Source organism: Protopterus annectens, chromosome 3.part1, assembly GCF_019279795.1.
Source record: "Protopterus annectens isolate FY-2018-M chromosome 3.part1, PAN1.0, whole genome shotgun sequence".
Taxonomy (NCBI): Eukaryota; Metazoa; Chordata; order Ceratodontiformes; family Protopteridae; genus Protopterus; species Protopterus annectens.
Genome location: NC_056732.1, coordinates 1,605,359,484 through 1,605,372,316, shown reverse-complemented (window position 1 = coordinate 1,605,372,316; position 12,833 = coordinate 1,605,359,484).

The following is a 12,833-nucleotide window of genomic DNA, read 5'->3' as shown; positions in this document are numbered from 1 at the left end:
CACATTGCATACAGAACTTCTTTTCTGTTTGATACCCTCATATATAAAGTTATAAAATTAGGTTACTGCTCCCCCCCAAAAAAAACTTCAGATGAGAGACCAAAGCTACTCCCTAAAGAACAGCCAGGGACATAACCTCACACTTAAATGGCCTAGATTTAAGTTAACCATTGGAGAAAAAGCTTTCTCTGGGATAACACCTGCAGCATGGAAAAAGCAACCTCCAGATATTAGGAAACAAAAATCAGCGAAGTCATCCAAAATAAATCTGAAGCAGCACCTGATAAATGCTTTTGCACCAGTTTATTCTAACTCTTAGACTGTATACTCCTGTTTTGTAACTGCAAGTATGCATCTATTGTAAATTTGAATAAAATTCTCATGTATTTTCTCCAAGTCTTTTGAGTTTCTAATACCGTGATGGGAATGGACCCCATTTCTAAGCCAACGTATGATTAAAGTTCATGAAATTAGTTTTGTTTCAGTCTTTGATATTAGCCAAAAGTGCACTTTGCAGCACCTGCAATGTGCCCAGAAGTGACTCCTGTAATTAGTATGGAGTTACATGTATCGGTAACATATCTAAGTACAATTGTAAATTCTTTTTTATAAGACCCGTTGCTCCAACTACTGGAATTGTCTGGGTATGCTTCTTCCACATTGCCCTTCTTTCTACCTGCAAATCCTGGTATTTCATGACTATGCCTCTCTGCATGAAAGACACTGTAATCACTGGGTGTATCAGTTTCAGTGACCAATGCTACTTTTGTCTTCTTTTCATGGACTATGGAATACTATATCTGGTTTTCTCTTATTTATTTTTTGAACTGTTGGTAATAGGTGATCCCATGAGATATAAACTTCATCATTCTCTATAATGCATTGTGGCTCGAGTTTCCAATGCTTCTTTGCTACTTCAGTATTGTAATGTTTGCACAATCCCCAGTGCAACAATCTTGTCACATGATTATACCTTTCAGTATACAGATCCTCTGCCTTTAGTGTATCATACCCAGCAACAAGATGTGCAACTGTTTCCCATTCTGTTTTACAGAACTTTCATTTATCTGTTTTTCCCACATGCTTAGTGGACTTTGTAAACCAACATGTACGTAGTCCACTATCCTGGGCCGCCAATATTAACCATTCATCTTTCAGTTTAAATTCACCTGTCCTTAACCATTCCTGTATCAGATCCTGATTGACATGAGGTTGTTCCATGTATTTTTTTTACTTGCAACTATATTTGTGCATTTTTCACATTTCTTGCCTTCTCATCTGATCCTTCTCCTTATATTCTTTCTTTTTTTTTTGTTTTTTGGCACATTCAGTTGCTGCCTAATTTTTGTCTACTTCTGGTTTGGTTTCCATTCAAGCTTGACACTAATATGCTTCTGCAAAAGTAAGCAGGGAAGTCATCTTAGACTTGTTCTCTTCATGCTTCAAAACATTCACTGTTTTTGGATCTGGTGAGGTCAGCAGATATGCATGCAGTCCTACAATTGTAGATCTATTCATGTAATCAATTTCAAGGAGGCTTACTCCTATTACTTTAACAACTTTACAATGTAGCTATAAATTTTAAACAGTAAGATTGATTTTGTGTTTTTCTGTGCTTATAGTTGTGTACTTTGTACCCGGCTCATGGCTGAAAATGATCAGCAGACATCCTCACTTAACTGATCATCAAAATGTAAAATTAAATAAAATCAAGCAAACTATTTGGACTCTTTTTAAAAAATAGTTAGGTAATTATATGAGACATAATATTTATCATGTTATGTTATGTTATAGTATATTATAGAGAGTTATGATCCGATTGCAGATCTTAAATGGCTTATTATGTGTTTGAAAACCAATCCAACAAAGACAAAGAAAACCAGTAAAACAACACCCAGCTCCAATGACTACTGAAAGGTAGTGGAGATAGTCCACAAATCATTCAACTATTTTTATTGAATAAAGATAATAAAGTCAAATAAGGTGAAACTTACCAGAAAATGATATAAGCAGAACTGGGAGGGTGGCCTAATTGTTAAGGTGTTTGCCTTATAAACACAAGGTGCAGGGTTTGAGTCTCACAAGGGATAATTGGCTAAGCTTAAAATGGCTCACAAGGGCAATTAGCTTAGCACTAACCTAATTGTTTCTACCTGTGCCTTACCTTATTTTACTTTATTATCTTTAATATGATAAACCAGAGGTGGCTAACCTCATAGCACCCATGCCAGTGGAAAACAGCTGCATGACTACAGAGAAATACACCAATGCACTGTATGAACATGTACATAAATGCATGGAACTAGCCATATCCAACAGAGCCAAGATGCTCTCCTCCAAAAAAGGAAGCCAAACCGGTGGTGCCCTGCCATTAATAATTTATTTTATTTATTTTACATTTGTTGACCGGGATAGTCCGACTGGATGCATGTCCATTTTCAGCGGAGGCCCGGGGAGAAAAGCTCCAAGGTTAAGCAGATACAGTATTACATAATACCAGCATTACATATTACAAACAGACTATTTACAGAGATTACATAAGTAAGCAAGTTAAACAAGTTCCACAGGTTACAGTTAATCCTGAGCACAAGTCAGGATTAAATTAAATTACACAGTAAACTGGTTACCAGATTTTTACACATTCTAGAGAGAGTTAGCCAGGCTTGATACATTGACATAGCCAGTTAAGTGACAAATGTTGTTTGAGTTTAGTTTTAAATTGACCTAAGATGGAAAGTAAGGTAATATCAGCTGGAAGAGAGTTCCAGGATCTACTTACAGAGTTTGCAAAGAGAGAATCACCGGCTGTGTTATTAATTTTGCTAGTCTGAATTAGTAGTTTGTTAGAGGATCGAGCGGTCTAGGATTGTTATAGGGGGTGATAATATTTTTAAGTGCAGGAGTATTGTCCGGATTTTAGAGGATTTTATAGGCCATAATCAGTTGGTTATACTTGATTAGGCTGGGTAGTTCAAGCCAACCAAGCTGATTTAGATTGATGCAATGATGTGTCCTAAAAGGCAGCCCAGTGGCAAACCTGGCAATGTGGTTGTAGCAAATTGAGAGTTTGTTAAGGACAGTCTTGTTTAAATTCAAGAGTAGAGGGGATGCATACAGAAGGGTTGAAAGAAGGTGAGAGCGAGCTATGGCAATTTTAGATGGAGGAGTTAGGAAGGCTTTTATTCTGTAAAGTGACCCTAGTTTTTTATTGATGGTTTTGATAGTTTGGTTACATGTAGGTCAAATTTTAGATTATTGTCTATGATGACACCTAATAGTTTTGTAGATGGGTCAGGGGAGATTATTGTGCCATCATCTGATTTTATGGTAAAGGTGAAAGCAGTAGATCTACGTGTTGGTGAAAATAACAGCATTTTAGTTTTTTTGGGATTTAGGATCAGACAATGTTCAGAAAGCCAGTTTTCTATTGTATTAAAGGTGGTCTGGGTAGCTGACCATAACTCTACTGGAGATGTGGCTGAGCAAATCAGAGTAGAATCATCAGCATATTGGATACAGCTGACTTTTGGGATGACAGTATAAAGGTTGTTAATGAAGATGGAGAACAGCAAGGACCCTAGTATAGAGCCTTGTGGTACTCCAAGGGTGTTAGGTAGAAGGTTAGAGAGTGTGTTCTGCCAGAGGACAGCCTGCTGTCGACCATTCAGGTAGGATTGAAACCATTGGAGGGCTCCAGTATCTAGACAGAATGCTTGCAGGGTGTGGATTAAAAGTTGGTGATCAACCATATCGAATGCCTGGAAAAGATCCAAAAAGAGGGCTGAGAATATATAATTATTGTTGCAATTATGGTTTATGGTGTTAGTAAAGGCTAGGAGGGCTGAAGTAGTGCTGTGATGAGGATGGAAGCCATGCTGAGTGTCTGCCATAAGGCGATTTTGGATTAGGTGGTGCATAAGTTGTCTATGAATACATTTTTCCATAATCTTTGCAAGTGGAGAGAGTATAGCTATTGGCCTATAATTGGAGAATTCAGTAGAGCTGCCTCCTTTGTGAAGTGGGATTACATAGGATATTTTCCAGATGGTGGGAATTTTAACTTCTACTATGGTTCGATTGATTAGTATTGAGACGGGGTAAGCAATAGCATCAGCTGATTTTTGTAGGTCCTCGGCAGGGAGTTGATCAGCAGAAAGTGTAGTGGGTTTTAATTTTTGATCAAGGTACGTATAAGTGAAGTGGCGACTGGTTGGAAGCTGAATGCAAGTAGGTTTCTATGGGTGCTACTTTCAGGACCAGGGGAGCTAGGAGGTAGTTGGCTAGCTAGGGCTTGAATTGTCTCAGTAAAGAATTGGTTAAAACTATCAGAAACATCTTCAGGAGTTTTATCAATAGTAGTAGCAGGGATTGGCACTGAAGTTTGTCCAGGATGTAGTAGATTATTTAAACCTGCCCAAAACTTCTGAGGGTTATTTTGATTTACTGTCTGTAAATTACAGTAGTATTGTTTTTTGTCTTGTAAAATTGATTTTTTGGTTTCGTTCCTGGATTGCCTGTATTTAATGTGATCTTGAGGGTCTTTAGAAGAATGCCATAAAGCCCATGCTTTGTTTCTAAGGGTAATTTTGAGTTTAGACTCTATAGAAAGCCATGGTGCAGTTTTTGCCTTGGTTCTCTTTGAACGAACAGGTGCATGCAAATCAAGGATCTCAAGGAATTTGTTGTTAAAGTATGCTACTGCTTCATCTAAGGGGAGGTGTTTTAGAATAGACCAGTTACATGAGTTTAGTTCTTGTTGGAATTTGGCAGGGTCAAAGTTTTTATTGTTTCTAACCTTTCTGAGTAAGGGTTGTTGGGAATTAATGGTTTTGTGCTTAATTACATATGTGAGAAGGTGATCGCTTAGGCCATTAAGAAGGGTACCAGAGTTGTACAGTTGGGGGTGACTGTTTATGAGTACCCAGTCGAGTATACTTTCTTTTTGGTTGGGTTTACCTATCCTGGTAGGGGTGGATGTGATTTGTGTAAATGCATGCAGGTTAATATGGGTGGTTGGGGATTCTGAGGAACAGGTGCCCCAGTCTATGTTAAAGTCTCCAAGTAGTAGGGTTTCTTGGGGGTAGTGACATGATAGCCAGTGCAGGATATCTTCAAATGTATAAACTCTACAACAGAAGGAAGAAACTGTTGCAGAAAAAGGTGAAGTCCCAAGACTGGAAAAACTCCCTTATTAGCCTCAACGAAAAGTTGAGATCCCTCATCAAATCCTCTAAAGCCAGCTATGAAGGCAGAATTGTGGCAGACACTAAAAACAATCACAAGCCTTTTTATAGTTATATCAAGAACCTCCACGGCAATACCCAGATGTGCTCTGAGTTACTGCACAATGGTACCTCCTACCAACAGATATTGCCAAGATACTGGCCGACATATTCAGTGCCAACTTTATCACCCCCCTAAAGGACCAATCACAATACTGCAAGAATGCCAGGCACCCAGCATTATTGCAACCCAAGTTAAAGTTGCATTGTCCAAGGCCAAGAATGCAGCTTCCATGGGACCCAATAATATCCCTGGCTGTGTTCTACAAGAACTACAAAGTGAACTGGCACCACATCTGTGTGCCCTGTTAAGTCACAGCCTCACCTCAGGCTTTGTCTCTACTGAATTACTATAGACCCTGGGAATTATCACCCCATTAGCCTGACGAGTCTGATATGTAAAGCTATGGAGCGCATCATCATGGACCTGATTAACAAAGATATAGGAAATCGCCAAACTCTAGACCCCATGCAGTTTGGCTTTGTGAAATGGAGATCATGCCTGCTCAACCTGGTTGACTTCCTTGAGTCAGTCACCAGGGCTGTGGATGAAGGTAAGGCAGTGCATACAGCCTACCTCGATCTGGCCAAGGCCTTTGATACCATTCCTCACTCAGGAATTATTGATAAACTCATAAACTAGGCATCAACCCCTATATCACTAGGTGGGTTGCAAATTGACTCACAGATAGAACACACAATATGAAAGTAGTAAACTTCAAGTCAGACTGCAAACCAGTCACAAGTGGAGTCCCACAGGGATCAGTCCTGGGTCCTCTCCTGTTCGGCATCTACTTCTCAGAAGTCCAGGCCAACACAAAGGGACTCTGGCTGACCAGGCTCACAGATGATTGCAAGCTGGGAGCCATTATTAACACCTCAAGTGATGCAGACATCCTACAGAAAGGCCTCACTGAGGCCAATGACTGGTGTCAAAACCATGGCCTTAAGCTTAATGCCAAAAAATGCATCATCATGCCATTTGGTAAAAATTCACTTCCTACTAACTACCACATCAATGGAAGCCCACTGACCACTGAAGGCTGACAGCAACCTCTACTTTGACCATCACATTGCCACTGTGGTCAGAAAGTCCTTCTCTGTGGCTCATCTCATTACCAAGGGTTTTGCATCCAGGAAGAAAGAGGTCATTGTCTCTCTCTACTCTTCCCTCATTAGACCAGTCATCAAGTATAATGCCCCATTTGTCATGTACCTCACTAGACGCCTGCAACAGCTGGAGAGGCCACAGAAGTACCTTACAATGAGTATCCTAGGCATTAAACACATGTCCTACATGGACAGACTCAAAAGACTCCAGCTATTCTCTGTCTCATATCGCCTACATAGAGGCGATCTCTGCTTGACTTACAAAGCCATATCTGACCCAGCTCTGTTAGAAATGCTACATCTAAAGAAACCCCAATCCCTCCACACCACATGCTCCAGAGACCTCAACCTCATTAACACAATCAACAGAACATGCTGGAGGGACAGGTTCTTCACCCAGAGACTGCCCATGCTCTGGAATAGACTTCCCATACATGTCAAGCAGAGCACCTTGCTGTCCCTCTTCAAGAGAAATCTTGATGAGTGGATGGGTAATAGAAAGTTCAGCCCGGGGATTACTCCAGTAGCTCTACTTGACAGAGGCACTGGGAGCTAACGTCGGGTGGCACAATGCCAGGGCACTTCTATGGGCTAGGCTTGTAAAGGCTCCGGGGCCATCAGCCTAGTACACACCTATGAATCTATGAATCTTTGAAATGTTTGAAAGAATTTGATTGAAGACTAATTGACTGAAAGCGCATCTGAAAGAAACCAATTGACTGAAAACCTACTTGACTGAAGCCCATTTCACTGAATCACAAATCATTGAAAATATTCAACATAAGAAAATACAACATAAAATAGTGTTTTTGCAGGGGCAAGCCCACCCTGCACCCCCATGTGGGGGTTTGTCCCCCTTAATTGTATATAATAACTCCTTGGCCTCACAGCCACTTGAGAAAAGAAAAACACCCATACACATAATTCAGCAATTTAAGGAGTCAGAGTGTATCGAAGGAAATTAAAAAAAGAAAGGAAGAAGTTCCCAACAAATAACGAAAAAGAAAAATAAACTTATAAATGTCTGTAAAGCAAAGAGAATATGTACTACAAAGGACACTGCTTTGTTATGTAACACAGATTACAGAGAATGATAATATTTCTCTATTAGAAAACCTTCAGTCTACAGAAAAAGGCATCATTTTTTCCAAAAGAGATGGTAGAAAAAAGAGGCAAGGGGCAGGTGAAAAGGAAGAAATCAAGAGTTTACATGGGAGAACTAAAGGACATTACTGTAAGAAAAAAGAGGAGACTGATGGATAATGACATGGCTCAAGTTGTGGATGTAGAAAGCCAGCTGGATGAGAACTGTATGCTGCAAATGTAATACACAATGAAAACAGTGGGATTAATAAGACTAATGGTGATGAACACCATTCCTTTGTAGTAAGTGATACAGCAGATATCACTGAATTAGAAGTTGAAGATTTTTCAGATCTGGTCACAAAATATATACTTGTAATTGGAGATGCAATTACTAGAGTAATTGATAGTTACATTTGCACAGAAGATAATGAACATCAAATAGCGTTATGCTTGCCAGAAACAAAAATAGAGGATGTGAGAGAAGCCTTAGAATCCCTTAATATAATGAAGTACAGATCTGTTTTTATTCGTCTTCGTACAAATGATTTCAATTGCAAGGACTTTCTGAATATTAGTAGGGAACTTTCAGCCCTTTAGATAGCATAGCTTGAACAGGTGTTAGAATGTATTTTTCACAAATTGTATATAGAAAGGAGAGTCATGTCACAGTGAATTAAAAGATTTTTTGGGTAAATATCTACATGAAAAAATGTTCTATTTCAAAAAAGTGGAAATGTGTAGAGCGTCTGAGCCTAATTCTGGGCACACGTGTTCGGACAGGATGGCATGCACTTGTCAAGATCAGGAAAGAAAATGTTTGATGGAGATATTTTACAATACTTGACAAATGCAAGGCAGGATTTTTGCCAGATTGAATATTTAACAGTTCACAGACAACAACATTTGATGCATTTCTGATGGTTTTTAATAGTAGGAGCATTAATAATAAAGTTTTTTTTTATTGGAAAACTTGCTATGGTCCCACAAAATTGATGTGGTTATTGTTTGTGAAACGTGCTTAAAGAGCAATGACTGGAAACCAGTTATGTCAGGGTATAAATGTTCTTGCTGTAACACATTCTAACAAAAAATCAGGTGGAGGTGTTATGATGGGGATTAAAGATAGTTAAAGATATTTATGAGGCCTGTGATTGTTACATGTTCAGTGATACCACCAATACTATAGATTGTTTAACTGTGACAATAAAGACATACCTGGAACACATAATTGTTGGAGTGCATAGACCAATAAATTCAAGTGCCCTGCTGATAACTTACAGTAATTCATACATTTCTTGTATGAAACGCAATAGGAAAGAATAATAGTTGGTAGAGACTTAAACTTATCAGAAACAGACTGGAATAATATTGATTCAACAACATTAGTAAGGCAATTATTTACAACGTATATTCAAGAACAGTAATTGTTTCAGATTGTAAAAAAACCTGCCAGGGAACAGAGCATATTAGACATTGTTTGTGTTTCTAAAAAAAAAATACTGTTACTTCATGTCAAGTATGAAAAACTGAGGGACTGCCAGCCCGGCCAGATAGAATTTTATAAATAATTCTATGCCATTGTAAATATTAATATGATCCACAGGCTGGTTTCACAAATGTAAGAAAACTGAGTTATGTGCTAAGCTTCAAAAATGTAACCACAGTGCACCCTGCTGGAACAAAGCTGATAAGTAAAGCATTTTACAACTGTGTGTGATTTCAAGCTCATAGACAGGATGTCTGGGCCAGGAAATTATTTCTATTGTCTTAAGACATAGATAATTATTAGGTTTCACATGTGAACTGTCTTTTTTTGCTCTGGCTTCCAGGCAGGTGCAGATTACAAAAAGAAATGTTAAACGTTTAAGTTCTGTGAGCCTGGGAAACTTAAGTAGAAGTGTCAAGAATGACGTAATCTGAAATGACTCAGCAGTAATATGTATTATCAATTTAAGACTTTGGCAGAGAGAAAGATTTAGCATTTGTTATTTTGTTCTCAAGCTGACAACAACTCACCAGCACTTTGCGTTGTAAGTAGAATTTAGAACATAGTTTCTCTTAGAGACAGATAGGAATATAGCCAGATTAGTCTAGCTGTTTTCTATATTTATGTCAGACTATATTGTTTTAAAGTATTTTCCTGTGATTTCTGAACTCTCTAATGTCACTGTGTTGAATTAATAAGTATTGTCTTGTGTTTTTATTATCTGTTATTAAATATTTTTAAACCATTCAACTGTGGCTGCTTTGTGTAGAGATAATTTAAGCTCTCAGAATACTTGCATGTATTTGGTGATACTGTATAAGTCACTCCAATAGCCTTAGCCCTAGGTTACACTTACTATTTGGATAGCAGCAATAGCACACAGTGGAACTTGTCACCCTTTGGGAAGAGCCTTATAGTAGCTGATAAGTAGTGATTGGTGGCAGTGATTTCTACCTTATAGTCTGAGCAGTAGGGGACATAGCTGGAGAACCTGTGCCAGCCTTCCCCAGGAGTGTCTGTGTGTTTGTATATCATTCATATCTCAATGTGTGTGTGTGTGTGTGTGTGTGTGTGTGTGTGTGTGTGTGTGTGTGTATGTGTGTGTGTGTGTGTGTGTGTGTGTGTGTGTGTGTGTGTCAGCTACTTGGGCAGGGGCACAAAGCACTGATTGGACAGAGAGGGTGCTGGAGGTTTTGGCTTGACCACTTGTCTGAGATCTGTACCCTATAGCTGTGCCAATGGGGAGTCTTACTGGGGATCTAGAGAGAAAGGGAGAAACCATCCCCAGACTGACTGTGATCTATGTGTGCTCTTAACAAAAAGTGTACTTTACTGTGTGTGTGTGTACTTGCTATCCTTCCCAATGTGCATGCCCCTCACTGGTGCTAGTGGTGAGGATTGAGGCTCCTTGATTACTGGGCCAGTGCATGGGCATCACATATTAATTGCTTGGCAGTGGTGAGATATCCACATCAAATATTAATTGTTTGATAGTGGTGAGTTAGCTACATCACATATTAATTGTCTTGTAGTGATGTGGACATTGAATTCCTGTATCTTGTGTACAGTGATCACTGAAGGTGTTTTTGTACTCTAAATCAGCCATGCAGTGAACAGTCAGAGTTCAGATTACAATTGTTTTATTTCTTTTGTTAGCTTAGTTAGTCAGGGAGAGCAGGCAAGCATGCCAGCAGAGGAGTATGTTAAGCTGATAAGGAGCCAGTTCGCTGAGATGTGCCAGGCTAAAGCCCTGATGCATGCCAACCTGACTAAAAGAGACATGATTGCAGCTTTGGTCCCAGCTGTATCAGAAAATAGCCACCAGGAGGATGATCAGACTGGCCGTGGAGAAGTACAACACTCAGAGAATGGACAGCTCAACTTTTCTCCAGAGGACTTAAAAATCTATCTGGCATTAAAGAGACTTGAGTTGGAGGCCAAGCGGTTGGAAATAAGCAGCAGAGAAAATGCAACATCTGTGCAGGCTGAGAAGAATGAGAAACTGCTATGGGGAAGGGAGCAACCAAACCCCAGAAGCAACACAGGTCAGTACATTTCTTCCAGACTTTACAGAGGGGGATAATTTTGATAGTTTCATTCAAATGTTTTAGAAGGTATGTAAACAGTATGATGTTGACCAAAGGCTCTGGGTATGATTCTTGACCCCCTTACTTCAGAGAAAAGCTGTAAATATACTTTCCCAACCATCTGACAATGATTTCTTAAATTCTAATGCTGTAAAAAATTGTTTTCTAGAATTTTTTAAGCTAACACCTGAAGCTTATAGGAAAAAGTGTCATGAGCATAGACGCAAGGCAGATGAAAGTGTGTGTGAATATGTTGCTGAACTAAGCACTTATTTTCATAGGTGGGTGGGTGGTTGCCAGGTCACCACTTTTGAAGGACTGGCAGACCTTTTGGTGAGGGAACAAGCTCTTAGCACTTTGATGAGGACATGAGAATCTGGTTAGCTTGTAGACAATGCTCTACTGTAGATGATTTGGGGAAGAAGGGAGACTTATACCTAGCAAGCAAGGCATCCCTGCACAGGAAAGTGACACCCTGTGCTGCTCATGGGTCTAAGGAAACCCATGATGGGCAGCCCAGACTGCCCCAACAGAATCTGCCAGTAGCAGGGGAAGCCACTAGTCCAGGTACACATCCAGGACCTTGGGTCAAATGTTTTGAATGCAACTAGTGGGGCCATGTAGCATATAGATGTCCATGGAGGCAAGGTGGGGAACAAAAGATGAGGGAGCTAGTAAGTGGGAAGGACCAACTGCCAATAGTAGGTTGTCTTGAGACAACAAGGGTACCAAACTACCATTCTGCAGATGTCCTGATAGGAAGGACTTTGATGAGGCAGTGCCATGTGTTTATGCAGTTACATGCAATCAGGCTTGGAGACAAGCATGTGGGTCTGGTAGCCTGGGGGAGACCCAGCCAGACTGCATACTTGCAGCCAGGACTGGAAAGGTGGTTACTTCAGGGAGGAAGCTACCCTGTAGCAGTGAGACTGAAGGTGAGTCACTGCTTCTTGTGGGTACTGATGGCCTCTTGGACAGAGTGACTTCAAGGGAAGAGGTGAGTAGTAGTACCCAGGCCGACAGTGAGGCAATGCTGTCAGAGGATGCCAGACTTCCTGTGGAAGGGGAGCTGGAAATGGTTACAAAGAGAGAGTTGAGACAAGCTCAGCTCTCAGATCCTATATTACAAGGCCTGAGGCAGGTAACTAGTGAGGCAACTGAGTTTCAAGGGAAGGGGTATTCTGTATACTGGGACAAAGGGTTACTGTATAGAGAGTGGACCCCTGAGGGAGGGCTAGAAGGTGAGAGGATACAGCAGTTGGTAGTACCTAGAGCCTACCATCTGGCACTTCTAGCCATAGCCCATGATATTCCCTTTGTAGGTCATATGGGCATAAAACATACAAAGAGACGTATTATGCAAAACATGTATTGGCCTGGGATTTCCAGAAATGTAACAGGGTACAGCAGGACCTGTGAGCAGTGCCAAAAGGTAGGCAAGACAGGAGACAAGGTGAAAGCTCTTTTGATGCCTTTGCCTTTGATTCAGCAGCCATTTCAGAGGGTAGCCATGGATATTGTGGGGTCTCTGAGTACCCCAAGTTCCACATTGAAAAAGTATATCCTAGTGGTAGTAGATTATGTTACAAGATACCCTGAGGCAGTGGTTTTGTCCTCCATCAAGGCTGAAAAGGTGGCAAATGCTTTGTTAGAGATTATAAGCAGGGTAGGTTTCCCAAAAGAAATACTGACTGACAAAGGTGCCAATTTCATGTCAGACCTGCTGGCTTGTCTGTGGAAGTAATGTGAGGTGAATTACCTAAAGACCACCCCCTACTATTC